The sequence below is a fragment of the Ovis canadensis genome, chromosome 2 (genome assembly GCF_042477335.2).
Source record: "Ovis canadensis isolate MfBH-ARS-UI-01 breed Bighorn chromosome 2, ARS-UI_OviCan_v2, whole genome shotgun sequence".
In the NCBI taxonomy this organism is placed as follows: Eukaryota; Metazoa; Chordata; class Mammalia; order Artiodactyla; family Bovidae; genus Ovis; species Ovis canadensis.
In genome coordinates this window covers 175,087,002-175,114,799 of record NC_091246.1, presented here as the reverse complement: position 1 = coordinate 175,114,799, position 27,798 = coordinate 175,087,002, and the positions used below count along the sequence as shown (strand labels likewise).

At 36.2% G+C, this 27,798-nt stretch overlaps 1 protein-coding gene across 1 annotated transcript in view; it reads right to left on the bottom strand.

The window, feature by feature from the left end:
* LRP1B (LDL receptor related protein 1B) overlaps nucleotides 1–27,798 on the bottom strand; it is a 1,961,274-nt gene that overhangs the window by 520,079 nt on the left and 1,413,397 nt on the right. The window lies entirely within an intron of this gene.

The window sequence follows — 27,798 nt, the reverse complement described above, 5'->3', positions numbered from 1 at the left end:
CATAGAAAAAGCAAGGGGTTTCCAGAAGAACATCCATTTAAGCTTCATTGACTACACTAAAGCGCTTGACTGTGTGTATCACAACAAACTGGAAAATTCTTAGAGATGGGAATACCAGACCGCCATATCTGCCTCCTGAGAAACCTGTATGCAAGTCAAGAAGGAACAATTAGAACTGAACATGAACAACGGACTGGTTCCAAATTAGGAAAGGAGTACATCAAGGCTGTATACTGCCACCCTGCTTATTTAATTATATGTAGAATACGTCTTGAGAGATGCCATGTTGGATGAAGCTCAAGCTGGAATTAAGATTGCCAGGAGAAATATCAATAACCTCAGATATGTAGATGACACCACCCTAATGGCAGAAAGCAAAGAGGAACTAAAGAGCCTCTTGATGAAAGTGAAAGTGGAGAGTGAAAAAGCTGGCTTAAAACTCAACATTCAAAAAACTAAGATCATGGCATTTGGTCCCATCACTTCATGGCAAACAGATGGGGATAAAGTGGAAACTGAAAGTCTTTCTTTTCTTGGGCTCCAAAATTACTGCAAATTATGACTGCAGTCATGAAATGCAAAGACACTTGCTCCATGAAAGCAAAACTATAACAAACCTAGACAGCATATTAAACAGCAGAGACATTACTTTGCCAACAAAAGTCTGTCTAGTCAAAGCTATGGTTTTTCCAGTACTCATATATGATAATGAAAATTGGACCATAAAAGCTGAGCACCAAAGAACTGATGCTTTCAAACAATGGTATTGGAGAAGACTCTTAGTAGTCCCTTGGACAGCAAGGAGATCAAACCAGTCATTCCTAAAGGAAATAAACCCTGGATATTCACTGGAAAGACTGATGCTGAAGTTCAAGCTCCCATACTTTGGTCATTGGAAAAGACCCTGATGCTGGGAAAGATTGAGAGCAGAAAGAGAAGGGTGCGACAGAGGTTGAGATGGTTGTATGGCATCATTGATTCAATGGACATGAATTTGAACAAACTCCAGGAGATAGTGAAGGACAGGGAAATTTGGAGTGCTGCAGTTCATAGGGTGGAAAAGAGCTGGACTTGACTAAGCAACTGAAGAACAAAAGTTAATTTACAATGTTGTGTTAGTTTCAGGTGTACAACAAACCGATTCAGTTATATGTATATATATATATATATATATATGTATATATATTCTATATATGGAGAAGGCAATGGCACCCCACTCCAGTACTCTTGCCTGGAAAATCCCATGGATGGAGGAGCCTGGTGGGCTGCAGTCCATGGGGTTGCTAAGAGTTGGACACAACTGAGCGACTTCACTTTGACTTTTCACTTTCATGCACTGGAGAAGGAAATGGCAACCCACTCCAGTATTCTTGCCTGGAGAATCCTGTTATTTTCATATTCTTTTCCCTTATAGGTTATTGTAAACTATTGAGTATAATTTCCTGTGCTATACTGTAGGTCCTCAATGGTTATTTATGCATATTATTGTGTATATGTTAATCCCTGACTCCTCATATATCCATTCCCCACCTCCCTGTTTCTCCTTTGGTATCTTAAGTTAGTTTTCTATGTATTTGGGTTAGAGGGAGCTTTCAACAATAACTCTTTGAGTATAAGCTTTATAAGTGATGAAAAGAGCAGTGGCCAAGAAAGTACACTAGCTTTATGAAAGTAATTTTAAGCAAAATACCATGAGGTTTTCAGAACATGATAATAATAATTTTAACACAATGGTATAGTAAATGGCATGCTACATACAAGAATATAAGTTATCAGCCAAGCATTAATTACTTTCTGAAACTGGCTGACACTCCAAAGAAGATCCACAGCACTAAGAAACAAAAGTTTAAGATAAATTACACACTATTGTATACAGGCCGTATTGAAAATGTGCTGATAATAATCATCACTGAATATTCACCACAATGGCATTTAGAAAAATTATACTAATCCAATGACTTATCCTTAGATTCAGACATACCTAATATAACCACAATATGCCACTTAGAGGGACTATCAAATTTTTCTTGAAATAAAAATGATTTTTAATATCTGAAAGACACTGAGTAACATTTACTGTTTTAGCAAGTAAGATCTGTTGTTTTATTAATACCCAAAATAAGAAAATTAAGAGATTCCAAAATGCCTTAAGACTGATTATTATCTAGGAGAAAAAAGTCATAAGTTGAAGGTAAATAGTCATTCAGGAATTTTCCTCTTAAATTATCCTCTCCAAATTAAATAAATAAATGAATAGGAATGAATGTCTATTTTCAAGAAAGTAACAAAGCATCTTTTTCATACTTTCAGCATCATCCTGTTCATAAGCAATGATGTCAAATGCTGAAACCATTTTTTTCATTTTAGACACATTTAAATATGAAATAATGGTTTCATTTACAATATAAGCAGGCACTATTTAAAAAATAGACAAATAATTCCACAGCTTGTCCAGTAACATGCTGTTCATCTCTATGTTCAAGCTGGAAAGATATTACAAAATCTTTACATTAAAAATATAAGATGCTTTATAACATATCTCCTGGATAATCTAATTTAATGTCACTAACTGTAACAGCTTTAAACAGAAAAACATTAGAAAAAAGATGCAAATACTTGAATTTTTGAATATTTTCAAATACTTGAATACTTTATCTTGAATATTCTTTCTTTAAAAAGATTAATCTCCCTGATACAGTAACATGAAATGATGTGTTTTGCTTCATGCAACTGTAATTTCCATACAGCAAATGTATGGAAAACTTCAAAAATAATCACTGTTAGGCTTAAACAACCAAATCAAGGCCAACCATTGATAAAAATCAATACTTTGCTTCCTTGCTATAGAGTACAAAGCTTTAGAATCAAAACATGATTACTCATTTCAGCTCCTGTAGTAGTATATGAAAACAGCAAGGAAATTTGTTTCATGTGTTATTATGAGGGAAGGACATACTATGACATAATCTGATAATGTTGAAATGCAAATGCTTCATTTGGACATTATTTTAATTCAGAGGAAGTTGAACTAAGTGGTCAAATATTTCCTTGTCTCTTATTCCTAAAATAACACAAAACATGTGGTAACCAAAGATTCATTCATATTTAATCATTCCAGAAGTAACTCTATTTCAAGGAAAAATAGTTTCAGAATTCACACTGCAAAATAGATCCAAATTTATACCTGGTCCAGCATTTTTTTTTCCATCTCAGACTCTAAAGAAATAAGCACATAATATTTATAACTGTGACAGCATTCCTCTTCCACCAAGTCAAATTTCTGATAAATAATTAAACACTATCATAAGTGTAAGTCTTCATTATTTTCCCATGAATGACTTCGGTGGCCACTTGTGCACATTTTATTTAATCAGAATACTTAAAATGTACTCTATTGCAAAGTCTCATGGGAACTAAACAAAAATAAATTTCAATTTTCAGGCCATAACACCACCTTCCCTGAGAAAGCAACCTAAGAGGTAGGTTGTTTGTACACGGTGGCAAATTCCCTGCTAAGCAAGGACATTCTACACCATGTAAACAAGATGCTAAAATGCCAGATATTTTAACATCTGGAGGAATTATATTTTTATTATTTAAAAAGTTTTTTACTAGATAACCTACTAGAAAGTTTTCAAATTTTTCACTCTCTTGCCTGTTGGCAATCTATTTATCTTACAAACATAGTATTTTGTGTTAAGTCTTGGAGAATCTCACTTTATATTGTATTTGTCAACCTCATTCATTCCAAAGGACCAATTCAGTGGAATAAGTCTTTTGGTATGATCCATTTATTAAACACACACACACACACACACATAATCACCTCATAATATATAGAGGTGAGTAGTGGCAGAAATGTCTCAACTTTAAATGAGATATCTTTGAAGAAAGTCTTAACGTGTTAAGTCTTGACCACTACTGAAACTCTTTTGTTTTATCTAGTTTAGTTACAGACCAAAGAGTAAGAGACTCAAAGATATACATCAACACTTGAGAATGTTTCTTGGCATAGGACTAATATTTATTATGATTTTGTTATTACTTGAGCAAAAAGAGTTGGTGACAGACAGGGAGGCCTGGAGTGCTGTGGTTCATGGGGTCGCAAAGAGTTGGACACAACTGAGCGACTGAGCTGAACAGAAGACGTAAAGGGTAATACTCCTATAATAAGTTCATGTTCAGAAGTACAAAATTCATTCAAGCATGTTGACATCATCAAAAATCCATTTCCAAGTGCTGCCTTCTTTAAACAACTCATAGTACACTTTATTTCAAAATCTTGGCTTTAAAACCAGGACTAACATTTAAAGAAATTTTCCTAAACATCCATGTCTCTACAGATGATCCAATTTCATTCTTTTTTGTGGCTAAGTAGTATTCCATTGTATACATGTACCATATATTCTTTATCCACTCATCTGTTGATGGACATTTAGGTTGTTTCCACATCCTGACCATTGTAAACAGTGTTTCAGTGAACATTAGGGTGCATGTGGTTTTTTTTTTTTTTTTTAATTACAGTTTTCTCTAGGTATATGTCCAGTAGGGGGATTGCTAGGTCACAAGGTAGTTTTATTTTTAGTCTTTTAAGGAACTTCCTTATTGTTCTCCATAGTGACTGTGGTTGTTCAGTCCCTGAATTGGGTCTGACTCTATGGACCACAGAACACCAGGCTTCTCTGTCTTTCACCATCTCCCAGAGCCTACTCAAACTCATGTCTGTTCAGTTGGTGATGCCATCCAACCATCTCATCATCTGTTCCTTTCTCCTCCTGCCTTCAATCTTTCCCAGCAACAGGGTCTTTTCTAATGAGTCGGCACTTTGTATCAGGTGGTCAAAGTGTTGGAGCTTCAGTATAAATCCTTCCAATGAGTACTCAGAATTAATTTCCTTTAAGATTAACTGGTTTGATCTCCTTGCTGTCCAAGCGACTCTCAAGAGTCTTCTCCAGCACCACAGTTCAAAGCATAATTATTTGGCACTTAGCCTTCTTTATGGTCCAACTCTCATAAACATTCCCACCAACAGTGCAAGAATGCCCCCTTTTCTTCACTTCTCTCATATTTGTTGTTTGGAAGTAAGTCAGAAAGAGAAAAAAAATACTGTATATTAAAGCATGTATGTGGAACCTGAAAAAAAATGATATAGACAGTCTTATTTACAAAGCAGAAATAGACACAGACATAGAGAACAAATGTACGGATACCAAGGGGGAAAGGAGAGGGTGGGATGAATTGGAAGATTGGGTTTGACATATATACACTATGGATACTATGCATAAAATATATAACTAATGAGAACCTTCTGTATAGCACAGGGAACTCTACTCAATGCTCCATGGTGACCTGAAAGGGAAGGAAATCCAAAAAAGAAGGGATAGGTGTATATTTATAGCTGATTCACTTTGCTGTTCAGTTGAAACCAAGACAGCATTGTAAAGCAACTATAATCCAATGAAAATGAAAAATAAAATTTAAATAAATGAAAGCTAAATAAATTTTCCTAAAAAGTTGAATTTTTATGTCAATCTAAAAAGTATATTTTAATTGATTATTTTTAAAATTTTTATGGTTGCTTTACAATATAGTGTTAGTTTCTTCTGTACAACAGATGAATCAGCTAAGTCTACATATATCCCCTTCCTCATGAGCCTCCTTGCCACACTCCCCCTTCCCATCCCACCCTTCTAGATCATCACAGAGCACTGGATTGAGTTCCCTGTGCTACACCTCAGCTTTCCACTAGCTATCTGTTTTACACATGATAGTGTATATATGTCAATGCTATTTTCTGAATTCATCCTAGTCTCCCCTTCCACTTCTGTGTCCATAAGTGCATTCTCTATGTCTGTGCCTCTGTTCCTGCCCTACAAATAGGTTCATCAGTACCATTTTTTCTAGATTCCATATATATGTGTTGCTACATGATATTTTTTCTCTTTTTGACTTACTCATCCTGTATGACAGACTCTAGATTCATCCATATCACTACAAATGACCCAGTTTCATCCCTTATTATGGCTGAGTAATATTCCATGTATTTATGTATAGAGTTTCCCCAGATGGGTCAGTGGCTAAAGAATCTCCCAGGAATGCAGAAGATGTAGGAGACACAGGTTTGATCCCTGGGTCAGGAAGATCCCTTGGAGGAGGGCATGGCAACCCACTGCAGTATTATTCTTGCCTGAAGAATCTCATGGACAGAGGACTTGGTAGGCTATAGTCCACGGTGTCTCAAAGAATCAGACATGATCAAACATGAAGAAGTGATTGAGAACACATGCATATATGCATATGTATACACGAAAATCTTTATCCAGTAATCTATCAGTGTACATATAGATTGCTTCCATTTCCTGGCAGTTGCAAATAGTACTGCAATGAATATTGAGGTGCATGTGTCTTTTTGTATTATAAGCATCTTAATGAGAAATCTGGTTTTGAGATGCAGAAGAGGGAGAAACAAAAAAACACCTCATATAAATTTTGTTTTAGCATCAGAGAATTACTCTGTGCCAACTTAGAAGTCTCAGATGAAACTAACACATACTTTCCTTAATGTACCCAAACTCCTACTCTTTTTCCCTGGTTTTTGTTCAGTTTCTAAGTCTTGTCCAACTCTTTTGTGACCCTGTAAACTGTAGCCCACCAGGCTCCACTGTCCGTGGGATTTCCCAGGCAAGAATCCTGGAGTAAGTTGCCACTTCCAGAGGATCATCCCAACCCAGGGATTGAATCTACATCTCCTGCATTGGAAGGCAGATTCTTTACCACTGAGCCACCAGGGAATTCCTTCGTTTTCTCTTGCATGAAGGCAAAACATTTGTTAAAAGTCCCTTGCTCGGGTGCACAAGACAAAACTTACTTATTATTACATTGTTAAGCAGAAATTTGGATTCTAAGGCAACGGGTGTGTTTATAATGAGGAGTTAGGTAGGGACAGGTTTCCAGAAAATAAGATGGCCTTGACATGTGTGATTCTAGATAACATTTACTTCCCAGTTGACGAGGGAAACAACAGTGCTTGTTTTGCTTGCTTTTACCACAATGCTCAGGACAGAGCAGGCAAGCAACAGACATTAATTATATGAAATAAATTCATGTAATTTATGTAAATAATTCATGTAATATACTAATACATTGATTACATGCATAAATACATTTTAAAAAGCAATGTAGAAAATCTACTTATTTGATAACTAAATAGGAAAAAAATAAATATTTTTAGGTATTTAAGCTATGATTGCCTTGGCCTCAAAACCATCCTTCAAATATACCCTTCAGACATCATCCATCCTGAGACATTAGGCAATAGTGTTGGACAACTTAGGCTTCATTTGCACTAAACAAGACAGATGTGTACCTAAAGAACAATTGATCCATGAGCATAAGTCTTGGTTTACTAAGGCTTCAAGCTAGATGACTTCTAATAACGTTTACTCTCTTCTCATGTACCTTGTATGGTATTGTCAGACATTTTCAAATTCAGTTGCTTTTCTTCATATAATTTTTCTGCTCTGTGGCCTGTGTGGTATGTTCATTTAGTCTACTAAAAATAGTTGAAAAATTCTGTCTCCTATGTTCCAGTACCTTTAAAATTCCATGTGTTTCCTTTTTATTGTGGCACATAAATCTTTTTCCAGTTTCACAGATCTCTTCATTGCCCTTAGCAGATACAATTCAGCTCTAACTATATGTCTTTAGTTGATTCTCAGAACTAAAAGTGATTTCTCCATTCTCTCATCACATGCAGTGTAGCTCCCTTAGGACATTAATTACATTCTGCCTTGCTTTATAGTCATTTACAAATTTGCCTTATTTTCTTCTACCATTTGAAACAAAAAGGTCTTAAAAATAGAAATTATACTGTGTTCATTTCCTAGTCTGTTCTGTCATGAACTATATAGTGCTATACAAGCAGTCAGGACATGCAAATTTTTTTTTAATGACCTAAACAATGCACATGAAAACAGGAATAAAATCAGACATTTTATTGCCTGGAGTAGACTATTTTAGTTGAAATATATGTATCTACTTACTATACATTATTTTTATTATTTGAATTAACATTTTTGAAGTTGTACCTGAGTTTTAAGGCAATAAAATCACAATAAGTTCAGTAGTGGAGATATTATAGGCTTTTTTGGTAACCTAATCACACTGACAAAAATTAAATAACATTATATCCTTAGAAACTCACAATCCATTTCAATGTTAGAAAATATATCTGTGAATGATTTGATATTCTAAAACTACTATTTTATAGAGATAGATTAGTTTAAATGTATTCTATAAATTAAACTAAACATAGCTGAATATATTCATCCATGTTGCTTATGAATCTGTATCAGAATTTTTAGTATGTTCTGATATTGAAACAGTTTTCTAGCTACCATGTGTTTTAGAAACAAAACTAAAATAGTTTCTAAGAAAACGGGAAAATGAAGGATGCCATAAGGGAGTCTACAAAATGGACTGACACATATGCAATGAAGATTAATAAAAGTAACTTCTCCAGATATGTTCTCTCACAAGACAAAAGTAAAAATCTGGAAATGAAACATTATTTTAAAGATACTGAAACAACAGCATAATGGAAGGAGTGAAAAATTGGAAAGGTATGGTAGATTTCTGTTAAGAGCTTTGAATGCCAGTAAAGGAGTTGTCTTTGGTTGAGCATTTTGGTCACAGGGTTTCTATGAACTTTTTTTTAAAAAATTCAGGTATAGTTGATTTACAATGCTATATGTTAATTTCTTCTGTAGAGCTATGAGATTCAGTTCTACAAATATATGCATTATGCTATATCCATATAGCCTTTCCATTATGGTTTATCACACGATTTTGAATGCAATTCCTCATGCTATCAGTTCAGTTCAATCGTTCAGTCATTTCCGACTCTTCACGACCCCATAGACTGCAGCATGACAGGCTTCTCTGTCCATCACCAGCTTCTGGAGCTTGCTCAACCTCATGTCCATTGAATCAATGATGCCATCCAACCATCTCATCCTCTGTCATACCCTTATCCTCCTGCCCTCAATCTTTCCCAGTATCAGGAATTTTTCCAGTGAGTCAGCTCTTTGCATCATGTAGCCAAAGTACTGGAGCTTCAGCACAGGTCCTTTCGATGAATATTTAGGACTGATTTCTTTTAGGATTAACTGGTTGGATCTCCTTGCAGTCCAAGGGTCTCTCAAGAGTCTTCTTGAACACCACAGTTCAAAAGCATCAATTCTTTGGTGCTCAGCTTCCTTTATGGTCCAAACCTCACATCCAAAAAGTAAAAACTTTTTGCCTATTATCTATTTTAGGAGTTTTATAGTGTCATGTCCTCTATTTAAATATCTAAGCAATTGTGAGTTTATTTTTGTGTATGGTAAGAGTGAAAGAAAATTTAAAGTTGCTCAGTTGTGTCTAGTTCTTTGCAAACCCATGGACTGTAGCCTGACAGCCTCCACTGTCCATGGAAATCTCCAGGCCAGAATACTGGAGTGGGTAGCCTATCCCTTCTCTAGGAGATCTTCCTGACCCAGGAATAAAACTGGGGTCTCCTGCATAGCAGGTATATTCTTTACCAGCTGAGCTACCAGGGAAGCCCTTATGGTGTGAGTTCAGTTCAGTTCACTCGTTCAGTTATGTCCAACTTTTTGTGACCCCATGGACACCAGGTTTCCCTGTCCATCACCAACACCTGGAGCTTGTTCAAACTCATATCCATTGAATTGGTGATGCCATCCAACCATCTTATATTCTGCCATCCCCTTCTCCTCCTGCTTTCAATCTTGCCCAGCATCAGGGTCTTTTCTAATGACTCAGTCCTTCACATCAGTGGCCAACATATTGGAGTTTCAGCTTCAGCATCAGTCCTTCCAATGAATATTCAGGACTGATTTCCTTCAGCATTGAATGGTTGGATCTTCTCACAGTCCAAGGGACTCTCAAGAGTTTTCTCCAACACTGCAGTTCAAAAGCATCAATTCTTTGGCACTCAACTTTCTTTATAGTTCAACTCTCACATCCATACACGACTATGGGAAGAACCATAGTTTTGACTAGACGGACTTTTGTTGGCAAAGTAATGACTCTTCTGCTTTTTAATATGTTGTCTAGGTAGGTTATAGCTTTTCTTCCAAGGAGCAAGTGTCTTTTAATTTCATGGCTGCATTCACCATCTCCAATCGTTTTGGAGCCCCCAAACAAAGTCTGTCACTGTTTCCAGTGTTTCCCATATATTTGCCATGAAGCAATAGGACCAGATTCCATGATGTTAGTTTTCTGAATGTTGAGTTTTAAGCCAACTTTTTCACTCTCCTCTTTCACTTTCATCAAGAGGCCCTTTAGTTCTTTGCTTTCTGCCATAAGGGTGGTGTTGTCTGTATATCTGAGGTTATTGACATTTCTCCCAGCGATCTTCATTCCAGCTTGTGCTTCATCCAGCCCAGCATTTTGCATGATGTACTCTGCATATAAGTTAAATAAGCAGGATGACAATATAAAGTCATGACTTACTCCTTTCTTGATTTGGAACCATTCTGTTGTTCCATGTCAGGTTCTAACTGTAGCTTCTTGACCTGCATACAGATTTTTCAGGAGGGAGGTAAGATGGTCTGTTATTCCCATCTCCTTCAGAATTTTCCACAGTTCATTGTGATCCACATAGTTAAAGCTTGGTGTAGTAAATAAACCAGAAGTAGATGCTTTTCTGGAACTCTCTTTTTTTCCGATGTTCCACCGGATGTTGGCAATTTGATCTCTGGTTCCCCCGCCTTTTCTAAATCCAGCTTGAACATCAGGATGTTCATAGTTCACTTACTGTTGAAGCCTGGCTTGGAGAATTTTGAGCATTACTTTGCTAGCATGTGAGATGAGTGCAGTTCTGTAGTAGTTTGAACTTTCTTTGACATTGGCTTTCTTTGTGATTGGAATGAAAACTGACCTTTTCCAGGTGTGTGGACAGTGCTGAGTTTTTCAAATTTGCTGGCATGTTGAGTGCAGCACTTTCACAGCATCATATTTTAGGATTTGAAATAGCTCTACTGGAAGTCCATCACCTCCACTAGCTTTGTTCTTATGATGCTTCCTATGGCCCTCTTGACTTCATAACCCGGATGTCTGGCTCTAGTCCAGTGATTACATCATCGTGGTTATCTGGGTTATGAATATCTTTTTTGTATAGTTCTTCCGTGTTTTCTTGCCACCTCTTCTTAATATCTCTTGCTTCTGTTAGGTTGATACCATTTATGTCCTTTATTGTGCCCATCTTTGCATAAAATCTTCCCTCGGTATCTCTAATTTTCTTGAAGAGATCTCTAATCTTTCTCATTTTGTTATTTTCCTCATTTCTTTGCATTGGTCACTGAGGAAGGCTTTCTTTTCTCTCCATGCTGTTTGGAGTATGGTATGAAAGGTCAGTGTATGGTGTGAGAGTGTGTTTTAAATTCACTGATTGAAATGTAGCTATCTAACTCTCCCAACATCTCTTGCTGAGGAGATAGTCTTTTTCCCATGGTATATTTTTGCCTCCTTTGTTGAAGATTAATGGAGTATAGGTGTTTGGGATTATTTCTGAGCTTGCCATTTTGTTCCATGATCCATTTGTCTGTTTTGTGCCAATACTATGACATTTTGATTACTGTAGCTTTGTAATATTGTCCAAAGTCAGAAGGTTATGCCTCCTACTTTGTTCTTTTTTCTCAGGAGTGCTTCCACAATTCCAGGTCTTTTACATTTAAATTTTACTATTAGTTTAGTTTTGTGCAAAATGTTGTGGGTAATTTGATAGAGATAACATCAAATATGTAGATTGCTTTAGATAATATGAACATTTTAACACAGTATTGACTGGAGAGGGATTAATATATAAATTATTATCCGAATGTTATTGACTGGAGACATATCAATACATTTTTATAGTGATACAATTAAAGCACCTTGCAAAGTTGTTTAAGCTTAAAATTGATCAAGCATTCATTATACAACTTATAATTGTTGTTATCATTACATTTACTCATTTGGGTTTTTGTTCCAACATTGTGTATATTATAAACTGAAAATTTATTACTGTAAAATTTTTAAAAGTGACACATCATGAAACCTTGAGTAAAGAAGAAATTTTCAGTGAATTTAATGAAGATACTTACTCTTATTAAAATAAGAACACTCAGAAAATGAACTCCTGCAAATTAGGAAAAAAAAAGCAAAAGTGAAAAGCTGCATGGAAGAGCTAGAATATCAAGTCTTTGACAAGTCTTTTAGAATTATATGACTCTTTAAAGTATGTATGAAATTGGTAGTTTCCCCCTGCTGTTATAACAAATTACCACAAATTCAGTGATTTAAAACAACACATATTTATTATCTTACATTTATAGAGGTCAGAAGTTCAAAATATGCATTGCTAAACTAAAATTAATGCATAAACAAGATTATGTTTCTTCTGACGGCTCTAAGCAATTACCCTTTTCAACTTCTAGGGGCTACTGATACTCCTTGGCCTTTCATCTTACAAATGCATCATTCCAAATTATGCTTCCATCCCTATATTTTCTCTAACTAATATTTCTGCCTCTGCTTTATGAGAACACTTGTGGTTACATTGCACTCACTGGATAATCCAGGATATTCTTGTCATCTCAAAATATTTAATCACATCTTCAAACTCTCTTTCACCATGTGAGGTAATAAATACAAGATCAAAGTTTTAGGACAGGACGTGGAGGCCACTATTCAGCTTAACACGGTTGTCTAGCACTCAAAAACTCATATCCATTCCATATGTAGAGTAAAGATATCCCATTTCAATGTTACTAAAAGTCTCAATCTATTTATAGAATCAAGTCAAGTTTAAGATCTCATCTACTTAATCTGAAATTTCACTACTGTAACCAGCTATGTGTATAATTCAGAGTATACCCATCTCGATACAAAATCTCTACCTGTAGGATGATGAACCTAGAAAGGAAGTTGTCTGTTCCTAAAATATAATGATAGGACATTGTATGTCAGTTACATGCATAGAATGTCAATTGTAGATATTCATTTTCAGACAAGGGGAAAAAGATGAATGGATAAAATGAGTGACCAGTTGTCAAGCAATTTTGAAATCCAGCAAAACAAGCTCCATCAGTTTTCAAGGCTTGGGAACAATTCTCTGTATCAAAGGCTCTTCCCTTCATACCTTCAGCTTTGTCCTCTAGGACATAACTCCTTCTTCATGTTTTTGTGGATGAGTAGAATTACGAACCCATTCCTGGACTATAGAATTTTGGTAGTTTAACAGTCTTTTAATTCTTCCTTTCTCTGTCACTTTCAGTCCAGGCTAGTGGTATTTCTGTGACACAATATTCTCAAAAACCTTATATTCTGTGTATGTGATGGAATTATCCCCGCTGGGCATGATATTTCTCCACAGTTATTTCCAAGATAATTCCATTACATTATTGCCTTCTACTGAGATGGTAGACGGGATCTGTGAGTCACATGACTGATCTCTGTAAAGATTCCTCTATATGATGAAATACTATTAACCTTTTCCCCTCTGAGGCACCAAAAAAAGATTATATAGTCATATCCCTGACTTTAGAATACAAATTTCTGTTAATATAGTCTTCTAATTTTAGTGTCGTTTAAAATTTGTATACTGATAACTTTCAACATAAAAATAACATTCACATCCCATCTCAATGTAACTAAAAGTCCCATGTTAGTTCCTTTTTCCTTAACAGGTTTTCCCTCCATTTCTCTCTTTCCTTCTGCATTTTACTGTGTTAGCAGAGACAAGAAAACAGAACACACCCTTCAATAATTTGATTGGAAATATCTTCAGTTAAGTATCCAAGTTCATTGCTTACGACTTCTGTTTTCCATACAGCTGTAGGAAACAATTGAGCTGTGTTTACTGCCACTATATTACAAGGGTCTTCTTTCCTCCAGTTTCTAATAACATGTTCTTCATTTCCTTCTGAGCCTTCTCCAATAGTACTGTTAATGTCTATATTTCTGGATATAGTGTATGGTGACTTAAATATTCTCTAAGACAATATGTGTTTTCTTTACCATAATCCTAGCAGAGTCCTCAACACCCTTCTATGCATCAATAGTTTATTCAAGACAATACAGGCTTTTTCCATTATTGTTCCCCAAATTCCTTAAGCTTTTATCAATTACCCAGTTCCAAAACCACTTCCACATTTATACGTATTTATTACAGCAGTATCCAACTTCCAGGCAACAAAATGTTTATTTCTAGTTGCTTCTGTAACAAATTACCACAAAATTTAGTGATTTTAAATAATGCAAATTTGTTACTCTACAGTTCTGGAGATCAGAAGTCCAAAACCAGTCTCACAGTCAAAGTGTAAGCAGTTCTGGTTCCTTCTAGAAGCTGTAGGTGATAATCTGTACTTTATATGTTCCAGTTTTGAGAGGCTTATGACACTTGATTTATGGCCAAATCACTCCATTATCAGCTTTTATTACTATACCACCTTCACACACCTTCTTTCTTTCATGTCTCCTTATAAGGATTCTTGTGGTGTCACTGGGCCCACCCAGGCTATCTAGAGCAATCTTCTCTATTTAGTCACCCAATTGTAGATTTAATACCCCACAAAATGCCTTCATAGTGGGACATCTAGAGTACTTTTTGATTGAATAAGTAGGGACTATAGCCTAGTCAAGCTGATGCATAAAACTGACTATCAAACTTCACTGAAATCTTTAGAAACTAAATTTTAAAATCACAGTATTAATAGTAATAGAGTGGTGGTAAATTAAATAAAATTGTACCAAATTGCTAAGCTCATCATATATTTGTTAAGTTAATGTATGTTAAAAATAAAATTTCAGCATGGAAATAAAGTTATGACTACAAATACTGTCTCTATAAAGTATATTTGAGTTATATCATTGCAAATATAACTGTTTACTGCATGCTATTCTCAGTAGGCCTACAGTCACCAAAGAATCTACAATTATGATCTTTTATTGAAGTATAGGTGATTTACAATATTGTGTTAGTTTCAAGGGTTTAGCACAGTGATCCAATTATTCACAAACACACACACACACATATATACGCACATCCATATATATACATATGTATATATATGGGTGTGTGTATATATATATATGTATATCTTCAGATTCTTTTCTCTTATAGATTATTAGAATTGTAATATTTTGTGCTGTACTATACAGTAGGATATCACAAATATATATATATATACATATATATATAGTAGTGTGTATCTACTAATCCCAAAGTCCTCATTTATCACTTCTCAAATCTAATCTGACCACGAGATATCTTTATACACAATTATAATAGCTAAATAAAAAATAGCGTTAGTACCAAATGCTACTAATGACATGGAGAAACTGGATCTCTCATATATTACTATTGGAAATGTAAAATGGTACACCCACTCTGGAAAACAATATGATATTTTTTTTGTAAATTAAGTGTGCATTTATTGTATGATCCAGAAAATGCTCTTTAGGGCATTTTGCCCAAGGAAATGAAAACCTATGTTCAGACAAAAACTTGTGGATGAGTGTTCACAGCAGTTTTCTTTGTAACAGCAAAAACTAGAAACTACCCAACTGTCCTTCAGTGCTTGAATAGAACACACTGTGGAACATAGATACAGTGGTATGCTACTCAGCAGAAGGAACCAACTATTGATACTTACAACAACCTGGGTAGATCTCATGAGTATTATTTTTAATGAAAAAGATCTTACAAAGTTATATACTGTATGATTGTATTTGCATAATCTTTGTTAAACAATAAAACAGACCTAGTGGTGTTGGAGAAGACTCCTGAGAGTCCCTTGGACTGCGAGGAGGTCCAACCAGTCCATCCTAAAGGAGACCAGCTCTGGGTGTTCACTGGAAGGAATGATGCTAAAGCTGAAATTCCAGTACTTTGGCCACCTCATGCGAAGAGTTGACTCATTGGAAAAGACTCTGATGCTGGGAGGGATTGGGGGCAGGAGGAGAAGGGGATGACAGAGGATGAGATGGCTGGATGGCATCACCAACTCGATGGGCGTGAGTCTGTGTGAACTCCAGGAGTTGGTGATGGACAGGGAGACCTCGCATGCTGCAATTCATGGGGTCACAAAGAGTTGGACACGACTGAGCGACTCAACTGAACTGAACTTTTCTTTTCCCTTTGGTAACCAGTAACCATGCGTTTGTTTTCTGTATCTGTGAGTCTGTTTCTGATTTATGAATAGGTTTAACTGCATCATTTTTTTTTCTGATTTCACATGTAAGTGGTATCATATAATATTTATATTTCTTTGACTTACTTTATTTTGTGTGATAATTTCTAGGTTTATCCATGTTGCTGCAAATGATATTTCCCCTCTTTTTATGGCTGAGTAACATTGTGTATACATACACACTTTCTTTGTCTTACTCTGACAATGACATTTAGGTTGCTTCCATGTCCTGACTGTTGTATAGTGCTGCAATCAACATTGGGGTGCATCTATCTTTATGAATTATAGCCTTCCCTGGGTATATGCCCATGAGTGGCATTGCTGAATCATGGTAGCTCTTTTTTTATATTTTAAAGGAACCTCAATACTGTTCTCCACAATGGTTGTACCAATTTATAGACACAGCAGTGTAGGAGAGTATTTAGTTTCCTTTTTCTCCACACCTTCTCAGCATTTATTATCTGTAGGTTTTTGATGATGGTAATTCTGATTGGTGTAAAGTGATACCTCATTGTAAGATTATTTTACATTTCTCTAATAATTAGTGATGTTGAGCATTTTTTCTTTTGGCCTTTTGTATGCCCTCTTTGAAGAAATGTCTATTTAGGTCTTTTGACAATTTTTTGATTAGTTTGTTGTTTTTTAATAGTGAGCTGCATGATTTGTTTGTATATTTTGATGTGGACTGCATTGAATCTGTAGATTGCCTTGGGTAATATAGTTATTTTGACAATATTGATTCTTCCAATCAAAGAACACAGTATATCTTTCCATCTGTTTCTGTCATATTTGATTATTTTCATCAGCATCTGATAGTTTTCAAAGTACAGTTCTTCTGTCTCCTTACATATATTTATTCCTGGGTTTTCATTATTTTTGATATGATAGGAAATGGGATTTTTTCCCTTAATTTCTCTTTTGGATATTTCCTTGCTAGTGTATAGAAATGCAAGAATTTCTGTGTGTTAATTTTGTATCCTGTACCTTTACTGATTTTATCAAGGAACCCTAGTAGGTTTCTGGTATAGTCTTTAGGATTTTCTGTATATAGTATTATGCCATGTGCAAACAATAACAGTTTTACTTCATTACCAATTTGTGTCTATATTCAGCAGTAATATGGGCCTGTAACTTTTTGTGATATCTTTGTCTGGTTTTGGTATCAAGGTGATTTTGGTCTTGAAGAATGAGTTTGGGAGTGTGCCTCCCTCTGCAATTTTTTGTAACAGTTTCAGAAGGATGATGTTTGCTCTTTAAATGTTTGATAGAAATCACCTGTGAAGCCATACGGTCCTGGACTTTTGTTTCTTGGAAGATTTTTAATCACAATTTCAATTTCATTACTTGTGATTGGTCTGTTCATATTTTCTGTGTCTTCCTAGTGCAGTGCAGTTTTGGAAGACTGTCTATTTCTTCTAAGTTGTACATTTTATTGCCACATAGTTGCTTATAGTACTTTCTTATGATGATTTGTGTTTATGTGGTGTCACTTGTACCTTCTTTGTCATTTCCAGTATTTTATGTTTGAGTCCTCTCCCTTTTTATTTCTTGATGAGTCTGGCTAAAGCTTTATCAATTTTGTTTATCTTCTCAAAGAACCAGCTTTTAGTTTCATTGGTCTTTGCTATTGCTTTTGTTTCTGTTTCATTTATTTGTTCACTGATCTTTATGATTTCTTTCCTTCTACTACTTTGGAGACTTATACTTATTTCTCAAGTTGCTTTAGGTATAAGGTTAGATTTTTTGAGATTTTTATTGTTTCTTGAGGTAGGATTGCATTGCTATAAACTTTCCTTTTAGAATTGCTTTTGCTGCATCCCGTAGGTTTTGAGTTGTGTTTTCATTCTCACTTATTTCTAGTTTTGTTTTTCTTTATTTAATTTCTTCTAGGATTTCTGCAATGATCTCTTTGTTATTAAGTTACATATTGTTTAGCCTCCATGTATTTGTGTTTTTAAATACTTTTCCCCCTGTAAATGATTTCTAACTTCATAGCATTGTGGTCAGAAAACACACTTGATAGAATTTCATTTTTTTTTTTTTAATTTACTGAGACTTGATTTATGAACTAAGATGTGATCTATCCTGGAGTATGTTCCACGTGCACTTGTGAAGAAAGTTTATTCTGCTGCTTTCAGATAGAATGTCCTACAAATGTAAATTAAGTCTATCTGGTCTAAACATTGATAAATATAAGTCTATACCGTCTCCTGTCTGCAGGGTCATATTTCCTTTTACTTCTGTTGTCTGCCGCCTGGTGGGTAAGTTTAGCCCAGGGCCTTGTGTAGGTTTCTTGATTGGATGGACTAGTGCCTATATTCCGGGTGGAGCACAGTCTTTTCCCTCTGATTGGCTTGGCTGCATCAGGTGGTGTGATTTGTAGTGTCTGTGAGGTTAGTATGACTTTCGGCTGCCTGTTTGCTAATGACTGGAGCTGTGTTCCTGTCTTGCTTATTGTTTGGCATGAGGTGTCTGTCATTGGAGCCCTAGTGATGTCTTTAGACTCAGAATTCTCAGCTTTATATATTGCTTCCAACTGAATCAGCTGGCAGTCCCTCCATGTGTGAGGTGCATGCATGCATCCTAAGTTGCTTCAGTTGTGTCTGACTCTTTGTGACCCTATGGACGATAGCCCACCAATCTCCTTTGTCCATGGCATTCTCCAGGCAAAAAAACTGGAGTGGGTTGCCATGTTCTCCCTCAGGGGATCTTTCTGACCCAGGGATTGAACTCTTGTCTCCTATATCTCCTACACTGCCACCAGCATCACAGTGTAAGGAATCCCATGGCAGGAAAGCAACTGAAAGTATCCCTGTGTACCTCCACAGTGCCTTCCACTCTCCTGTAAGAGCACTTGGTTCACTCTTATTGAACCAGGTTCATCTTGATCACTGTATAACAAGCCAAAATACCAGAAATACCAAGATCTGAAGCAAGGAGGGTTTATTTACAAGACAGAATAGTTAGAAAATGAAAAACAAATTTGAAATTCACCTCTGGAAGGCAGGGAGCTCAGGGTATTTGAGATAAGGCATAAATCAGGAGAGTGGTCTGAGGCATTAGGAATGTGGGGTGTGTGGGGAAATGTGAAGAGGAAAGGTGCAGTGATCACTGTTTTATCATGTGTTAGTGTTTTATGCATTTTTTCCTGTAATTGATTTCTAATCTCATATTACTGTGGTCAAAAAGATACTTGAAATTATCAGTTTTCTCAAATTTAATGAGACTTGCTTTAAGGCCCTTCCTGTTTTGCTTTGTGGCACTAAATAAAAATCCTGGAGAATTTTCCATGTGCATATGAAAAGAATGTGTCTTCTTCATCTTTTAAATGGAATACTATAAATATTAATTAAGTCCATCTAATCTAACATATCATTTAAGGTCTGTTTCTTTATTGATTTTCTCTCTGCATGATCTGTCCAGTGATGAAAGAGGGATATTAAAGTTCTCCATTATTATTGTGTCACTGTTAATTTCTCCTTTTATGGTTGTTAGTATCTGATTTTTATACTTAGTTGCTCCTATGTTGGGTACATATATATTTATAATTGTTATATCTTCTTCTTGGATTAATCCCTGGACTAGCATGTAGTATCTTTCTTTCTCTAGCAACAGTCTTTACTTTAGTCTATTTTGTATTATATTAGAATTGCTATTCCAACTTTCTTTTGATTTCCTTTTGCATAGAATAACTTTTTCCATCCTTTCATTTTCATCTGTGTCTGGGTCTAAAGTGGTCCCTTATAGACAGCATATATACAGGTATTATTTTCATATCCATTCAGTTAGTCTATATCTTTTGGTTGGAGCATATAATCCATTTACATTTAAGGTTATTATCATTACATATGGTCTTATTGCTATTTTGTTCATTGTTTTAGATATGCTTTTGTAGATCTTTTTTCTTCCTTTCCTCTTTTGTTCCATTCCATTGTGATTTGATAACCATCTTTCCTGTTTTCATTTAAATTCCTTTTTCTTTTTTTTTTTGTGTGTACATATCTACTACAAATTACTCATTTGCATTTACCATGAGGTTTTCATATACCAATACATATGTATACATAATTGTTTTAAGTTACTGATCTCTTAATTTTAAATGTATTTCAAATATCCTGCATTTGTACTCTGCTTTTATGATTACTGGTTTTGATACCATATTTGTCTGTGAATGATTTCCTAACTTTACTGTATGTTTTACTGGTAAGCTTTCCAATTTTGTAATTTTCTCACTTCTTTTTTTTAAGTTATTAATTCAGGAAAAATTGCTTTACAATGTTATGTTGGTTTCTGCCATATAATAATGCAAATCAACCATAATTATACATGTATCACCTCTCTCTTGAGCTTTCCTCCCATCCCCCATCCACATCATCACAGAGTACCTTGCTGGGCTTCCTGTGTTAAATAGCAACTTCTTGCCATCTATCTATTTTACCCATGGAAGTGTATATGTGTCTATGATACCTTCCCATTTCTCCCACTCTCTACTTCCCTATATCCACAAGTCTATAGTCTATATCTGCATCTGTTCCTTCCCTGCAAATAGTTTCAAAAATACCATTTTTCTAGATTCCCTATATATATGCATTAATATTTGTTTTTCTCTTTATGACTGATTTCACTCTGTATAACAAGCTTGTTTCATTCACCTCACTATAACTGACTCAAATTCATTCTTTTTATGGCAGAGTAATAATCCTTTGTATTCATGAACTGCCTTTTTAAAACAGTTTTTTTTAGGGTATATGCCCAGTAGTGGTGTTGCTGGATCATATGGTAGTCTTATATTCTGTTTTGCAGCATTGATTTCCACCATTCTGCCTTCCAGGTCACTTATCTGTTCTTCTGCCTCAGTTATTCTGCTATTGATTCCTTCCAGTGTATTCTTCATCTGTTTGTTCTTTAGTTCTTCTAGGTACTTGGTAAACATTTCTTGCATCTTCTCCATTTTTTTTTTTCCTGAGATCCTGAATCATCTTCATTATAATTATTCTGAATTCTTTCTCTGGGAGTTTGCCTATCTTCACTTAGTTTGTTCTCTGTGAATATATCTTGTTCCTTCTACTGGGACATAATCCTATTTCTTTTCATCTTGGTTAACTTCCTGGAATTGTGGTAACAGTTCTCGAGGCTACTGGGGATTGTAGTTCTCACTCCTTATGTCTGCCCTCTGGTGGATGATGATAAGAGGCTTATGCAAGCTTTCTGATGGGATGGACTGACTGTGGGGAAAACTGGGTCTTTCTCTGGTAGGCAAGGCCATGCTCAATAAAACTTTAATCCAATTGTCTGCTGATGGTTGGGGCTATGCTCCCTTTCTGTTAGTTTTTGGCCTGAGGTGACACAGTCCTGGAGCCCAGAGACTCCATGGTAGGAATATTGGTGACCTCCAAGATAATTTATGCCAAGTCACATCTCCCAGGACTGCTGCTACCAGTGCTCCTTTCCCCATGGCAGACCATTACCAACCTATGCCTCTCCAGGAGACCCTCACTCAGATAGATCTGGCTCAGTCTTCTGTGCAGCCAGTGTTCCTTTCCCCTGGGTCCTTGTGTGCACAAGGTTTTGTTTGTGCCCTCTGAGAGTAAAGCCTCTGGTTTCCCCAGTCTGGTGGAGGTCCTGTAATCAAATTCCACTGGCCTTCAAAATCAGATTCCCTGGAGATTCCCAGTCCCTTGGCCAGATCATCTGGCTGGGGTGCCTCATGTGGGGCCTAGGACCTTTCACAGCTGTGTGAGAACTTCTTTGGCATTATTGTTCTCCAGTTTGTAGGTCACCAACCCAACAGGATTTGATTTTATGGTAATTGTGCCCCTCCTACCATTTTGTTGAGGCTTCTCCTTCGTCCTCGGACATGGGGTATCATTTTTCGTGGGTTCCAGTGTCTTCCTGCTGATGGTTGTTCAATAGCTAGTTGCAATTTTGGTGCTCTGGCAGGAGAAGATGAGTGCATGTCCTTCTACTCTGTCATCTTGAACCGATCTCCCCATATGGTAGTTTTATTCCTAGTTTTTTTAAGGAGTTACTGTTCTCCATAGTAGCTGTATCAATTTACATTCCCACCAACAGTGCAAGGTGGTTCCCTTTTTCCATAGCCTCTCCAGCATTTATTGTTTCTAGGTTTTTTGATGATGGCCATTCTGACCAGTGTAAGGTAATACCTCGTTATAGTTTTGACTTGAATTTCTCTAATAATTAGTTAGGTTGATCATGTTTTCATGTGTTTGCCATCTGTATGCCTTCTTTGGAGAAATGCCTGTTTAGGTCTTCTGCCTATTTTTTGATTGGGCTGTTTGTTTTTCTGATATTGAGCTGTATGTCATGCTTATATACTTTGGAGATTAATCCTTTGTCAATTGTTTCAGGTGCAATTATTTTCTCCCATTCTGAGGGTTCTCTTTTAATTTTGTTTATTGTTTCCTTTGCTGTGCAAACATTTTTAGGTTTCATTAGATCCCTTTTGTGTATTTATTTATTTCCATTAGTCTAAGAGGTAAGTCAAAGACAATCTTGTGATATATGTCAAAGTATACCACCTATGTTTTCTTTTAAGAACTTTATAGTTTTTGGCCTTAATTTGTCTTTAATTCATTTTGAGTTTATATTTGTGTATGGTGTATTCTTTTACATGTAGCTGTTCACTTTTCCAGCACCACTTATGGAAGAGGCTGTCTTTTCTCTATTGTATATTCTTGCATCCTTTGTCAAAGATAAGGTGTGTATAGGTGTGTTTATCTCTGGGTTTTCTATCCTGTTCCATTGATCTATATTTCTGTTTTTGTGCCAGTATCATACTTTCTTGATGACTGTAACTTTGTAGTGTAGTCTGAAGCTGGGAGTGTTGATTCCTGCAACTATATTTTTCTCTAAGATTGCTGTGGATATTTGGGGTCTTTTGTGTTTCTATATGAATCGTGAAACTTTTTGTCCTAGAACTGTGAAAATACCATTGGTAGTTTGATAGGGATTACATTGATTCTGTAGGTTATTTTAGGTAGCATAGTCATTTTCACAGTATCATTTCTTCCCATCTAAGAATATGGTATATCTGCCACCTTTGATTTTTTTCAACAGTGTCATAGTTTTCTGAATAGAAGTTTTTGAATGTTTAGGTAGGTTTACTTCTAGCTATTTTATTCTTTTCCTTGCATTGATGGAAAGAATATGGTGAGTGGCATTTTTCCCTCAATTTCTCTTTCTGATATTCCATTGTTATTGTATAGGAATGTAAGAGTTTGCTGTGGATTAAGTTTATATCCTGCAACTTTACTATATTCATTGATTAATTCTAGTATTAATAATTTTCTGTTGGTATCTTTAGGGCTCTTTACATGTAGTATCATGTCATCTGAAAACAGTGAGCATTTTACTTCTTCTTTTCCAATATGGATTCCTTTTCTTTTTCTTCTTTGGTTGCTGTGGCTAGGTCTTCCAAAACTAAGTTGAATAATAGTACGAGAGGGGACACTGTTGTCTTGTACCTGATCTTAGAGGAAATGCTTTCTGTTTTCACTGTTGAGAACAATGTTTGCTGTGGGGTTTTCATATATGCTTTTTATTGTGTTGAGTTATGTTCCTTCTATAGCCAGTTTTGGCAGACTTTTTAAAATCATAAATGTTCAAATGCTTATTCTACATCTATTGAGATGATCATATGGTTTTTATTTTTCAGTTTATTAATATGGTATATCACATTGATTGATTTGCATATATTGAAGAATATTTGCATTCCTTGGAAAAAGTCCACTTGGTCATGATGTATGATCATTTTAATGTATTGTTGGATTCTGTTTGCTAGAAATTTGAGGAATTTTGCATCTATGTTCATCAGTGATATTGGTCTGTGATTGTCCTTTCTTGTGGTATCTTTGTCTGGTTTTGGTATCAAGGAGATGGTGACCTCATAGAAAATGTTCTTGTTTCTATTTGTGGGCTTTTCTGCTTAGAGAAGTTCCCTTATAACTTGCTGTAAATATGGTTTGATTGTGCTGAATTCTTTTAGTTTTGCTTGCTGGTAAAGGTTTAGATTTTTTCATCAAATGTGAACAAGACCTTGCTAGGTAGACTTATTGTTGCTGTTTAGTTGAGAAGTCATATCTGATTCTTTGTGACTCCATAGACTACAGCATGCCAGACTTCTGTGTTCTTTTCTATCTCTCAGAGTTTACTCAAACTCGTGTCCACTGAGGAGATGATGACATCCAATCGTCTCATCCTCTGTCATCCTGTGGCCCCCTTCTCCTAATGCCTTCAATCTTTCTTAGCTCAGGGTCTCTTGACATCGGGTGGCCAAAGTATTATAGCTTCAGCATTGGTCCTTCCAATGAATATTCAGGGTTGATTTCCTTTAGGATTAACTGATTTGATCTCCTGCTGTCCAAGGGATTCTCAAGAGGCTTCTCCAGTTCAAAAGCATCAATTCTTTGACACTCAACCTTCTTTATGTTCCAACTCTCACTTCCTTACATGAATACTGGAAAAACCATAGCACTGACTATTTGGACCTTTGTTGGCAACGTGATGTGTCAGGTTTCTAATATGCAGTCTAGGTTTATCATAGCTTTTTTTTCTCCTCCAAGGAGAATGTGTCTTTTAATTTCATGGCTGCAGTCACCATTGATTGTATTTTTGGAGCCCAAGGAAATAAAGTCTGTCACTGTTTCCATGTCCATAATCATCTCAGTTTTTTGAATGTTGATTTTTAAGCCAGCTTTTCACTCTCCTTTTCTACCTTTACCAAAAGACTCTACTTCCTGTCACTTTCTGCCATAAGAGTGGTATCATCTGCATATCTGAGCTTATTAATATTTCCCCCAGCAATCTTGATTTGACCTTGTGATTCACCCAGCCTGGCATTTTGTATGCTGTACTCTGCATAAAAGATACGCAGGGTGACCGTATACAGCCTTGACTTACTCCTTTCTTGATTTGGAACCAGTCCATTGTTCTATGTCCAGGTCTAAGTGTTTCTTCTTGACCTGCATACAGATTTCTCAGCAGGCAGGTAAGGAGATCTGGTAGTCTCATCTCTTTAAGAATTTTTCACAGTTTGTTGTGATCCACACAGTCAATGGAGTAAATGTTTTTCTGGAATTCTCTTGCTTTATTGGTGATCCAGTGGATGTTGGCAATTTGATCTCTGGTTCCTCTACTTTTTCTAATCTAGCCTGTACATTTGCAAGTTCTTGGTTCACATACTGCTGAAGCCTAACGTGAAGGATTTTGAGTATAATCCTTCTAGCATGTGAAATGAGTTCAATTGTGTGGTTGTTTGAACAATTTTGGGCATTGCTCTTCTTTGGGATTGGAATGAAAACTGGCCTTTTCCAGTCCTGTGGCCACTGCTGAGTTTTCCAAATTCACTGGCATATTGAGTTCAGCACTCTAACAGCATCATCTTTTGGGATTTGAAAGAGCTCAGCTGGAATTCCATCATCTCCACTAGCTTTGTTCATAGTAATGCTTCCTAAGGCCCACTTAACTTAACACTCAAAGATGTCTGGCTTTAGGTGAGTGACCACACCATTGTGGTTGTCTGGGTCATTAAGACGTTTTATGTACATCTCTTCTGTGTATTGCCATCTGTTCTGCTTCTGTTAGGTCCTTTCTGTTTGTGTTCTTTATTGTGCCCATCTTTGTATGAAATGCTCTTTGGTATCTCTAATTTTATTGAAGAGAGTGCTAATCTTTCCTATTCTATTGTTTTCCTCTGTTTCTTGGCGTTGTTCACTTAAGAAGGCTTTCTTATCTCTTCTTACTATTCCCTGGAACTCTGCCTTCACTTGGGCATATATTTCCTTTCTCCTTTTGCTTCTTCCTTTCTCGGGTATTTATAGGCCTTTCATGTTTCTTCTTTTCTCAGGTATGTGTAAGATTTCCTCAGACAACTATTTACTTTTCCTTCTATTCTTTTCTCAGGTATTTATAAGGCCTCCTCAGACAAACATTTTGCCTTCTTGCATTTCTTTTTCTTGGGGATGGTTTTGGTCACTGCTTCCTATACAATGTTTCAAACCTCCATCCATAGTTCTTCAGGCACTCTGTCTACCAGATCTAATCCCTTGAATCTATTTGTCACTTCCATTGAATAATCATAAGGTATTTGACTTAGGTCATACCTGGATGGCCTACTGGTTTTCTCTACTTTCTTCAATATAAGTCTGAATTTTGCAATAAGGAGTTCAGGATCTGAGCTAGATCCAGGTTGTGTGTGTGTGTGTGTGTGTGTGTGTGTGTGTTTTTCTGACTGTATAGAGCTTCTCCATCTTTGGCTGCAAGGAATATAATTAATCTGATTTTGTCATTGACCATCTGGTGATGTTCATAATGTAGTGTCATCTCTCGTGTTGTTGGAAGAGGATGTTTGCTATGACCAGTGTGCTCTCTTGGAAAAACTCTGTTAGCCTTTTCCCTGCTTCATTTCTTTTACTCCAAGAACAAACATGGCTGTTACTCCAGATATCTCTGGACTTCCTGCTTTTGCATTCTAATCCCCTATTATAAAAAGGATGGTTTTTCCTTTTTATCACTTTAAATGTATTGTGCCTCTCCCTTCTGGCCTGTACTTCTGAGAAATCAATTCTTCAGTGCTCAGCCTTCTTCACAGTCCAACTCTCACATCCATACATGACCACTGGAAAACCATAGCCTTGACTAGATGGACCTTAGTCGGCAAAGTAATGTCTCTGATTTTGAATATGTTCTCTAGGTTGGTCATAACTTTCTTTCCAAGGAGTAAGCGTCTTTTAATTTCATGGCTGCAATCACCATCTGCAGTGATTTTGGAGCCCCCAAAAATAAAGTCTGAAAAAAAAAAAGAAGTCTGACACTGTTTCCACTGTTTCCCCATCTATTTCCCATGAAGTGATGGGACTGGATGCCACGATCTTTGTTTTCTGAATGTTGAGCTTTAAGCCAACTTTTTCACTCTCCACTTTCACTTTCATCAAGAGGCTTTTTAGCTCCTCTTCACTTTGTGTCATAAGGGTGGTGTCATCTGCATATCTGAGGTTATTGATATTTCTCCCTGCAATCTTGATTCCAGCTTGTGTTTCTTCCAGCCCAACGTTTCTCAGGATGTACTCTGCATATAAGTTAAATAAGCAGGGTGACAATATACAGCCTTGACATACTTTTCCTATTTGGAACCAGTCTGTAGTTCCATGTTCAGTTCTAACTGTTGCTTCATGACCTGTATATAGGTTTCTCAAGAGGCAGGTCAGGTGGTCTGGTGTTCCCATCTGTTTCAGAATTTTCCAAAATTTATTGTGATCCACACAGTCAAAGGCTTTGGCATAGTCAATAAAGCAGAAATAGATGTTTTTCTGGAACTCTCTTGCTTTTTTGATGATCCAGTGGATATTGGCAATTTGATCTCTGGTTCCTCTGCCTTTTCTAAAATCAGCTTGAACATCTGGAAGTTCACAGTTCATGTATTGCTGAAGCCTGGCTTGGAGAATTTTGAGCATTATTTTACTAGAGTGTGAGGTGAGTGCATTTGTGCAGTAGTTTGAGCATTCTTTGGCATTGCCTTTCTTTGGGATTGGAATGAAAACTGACC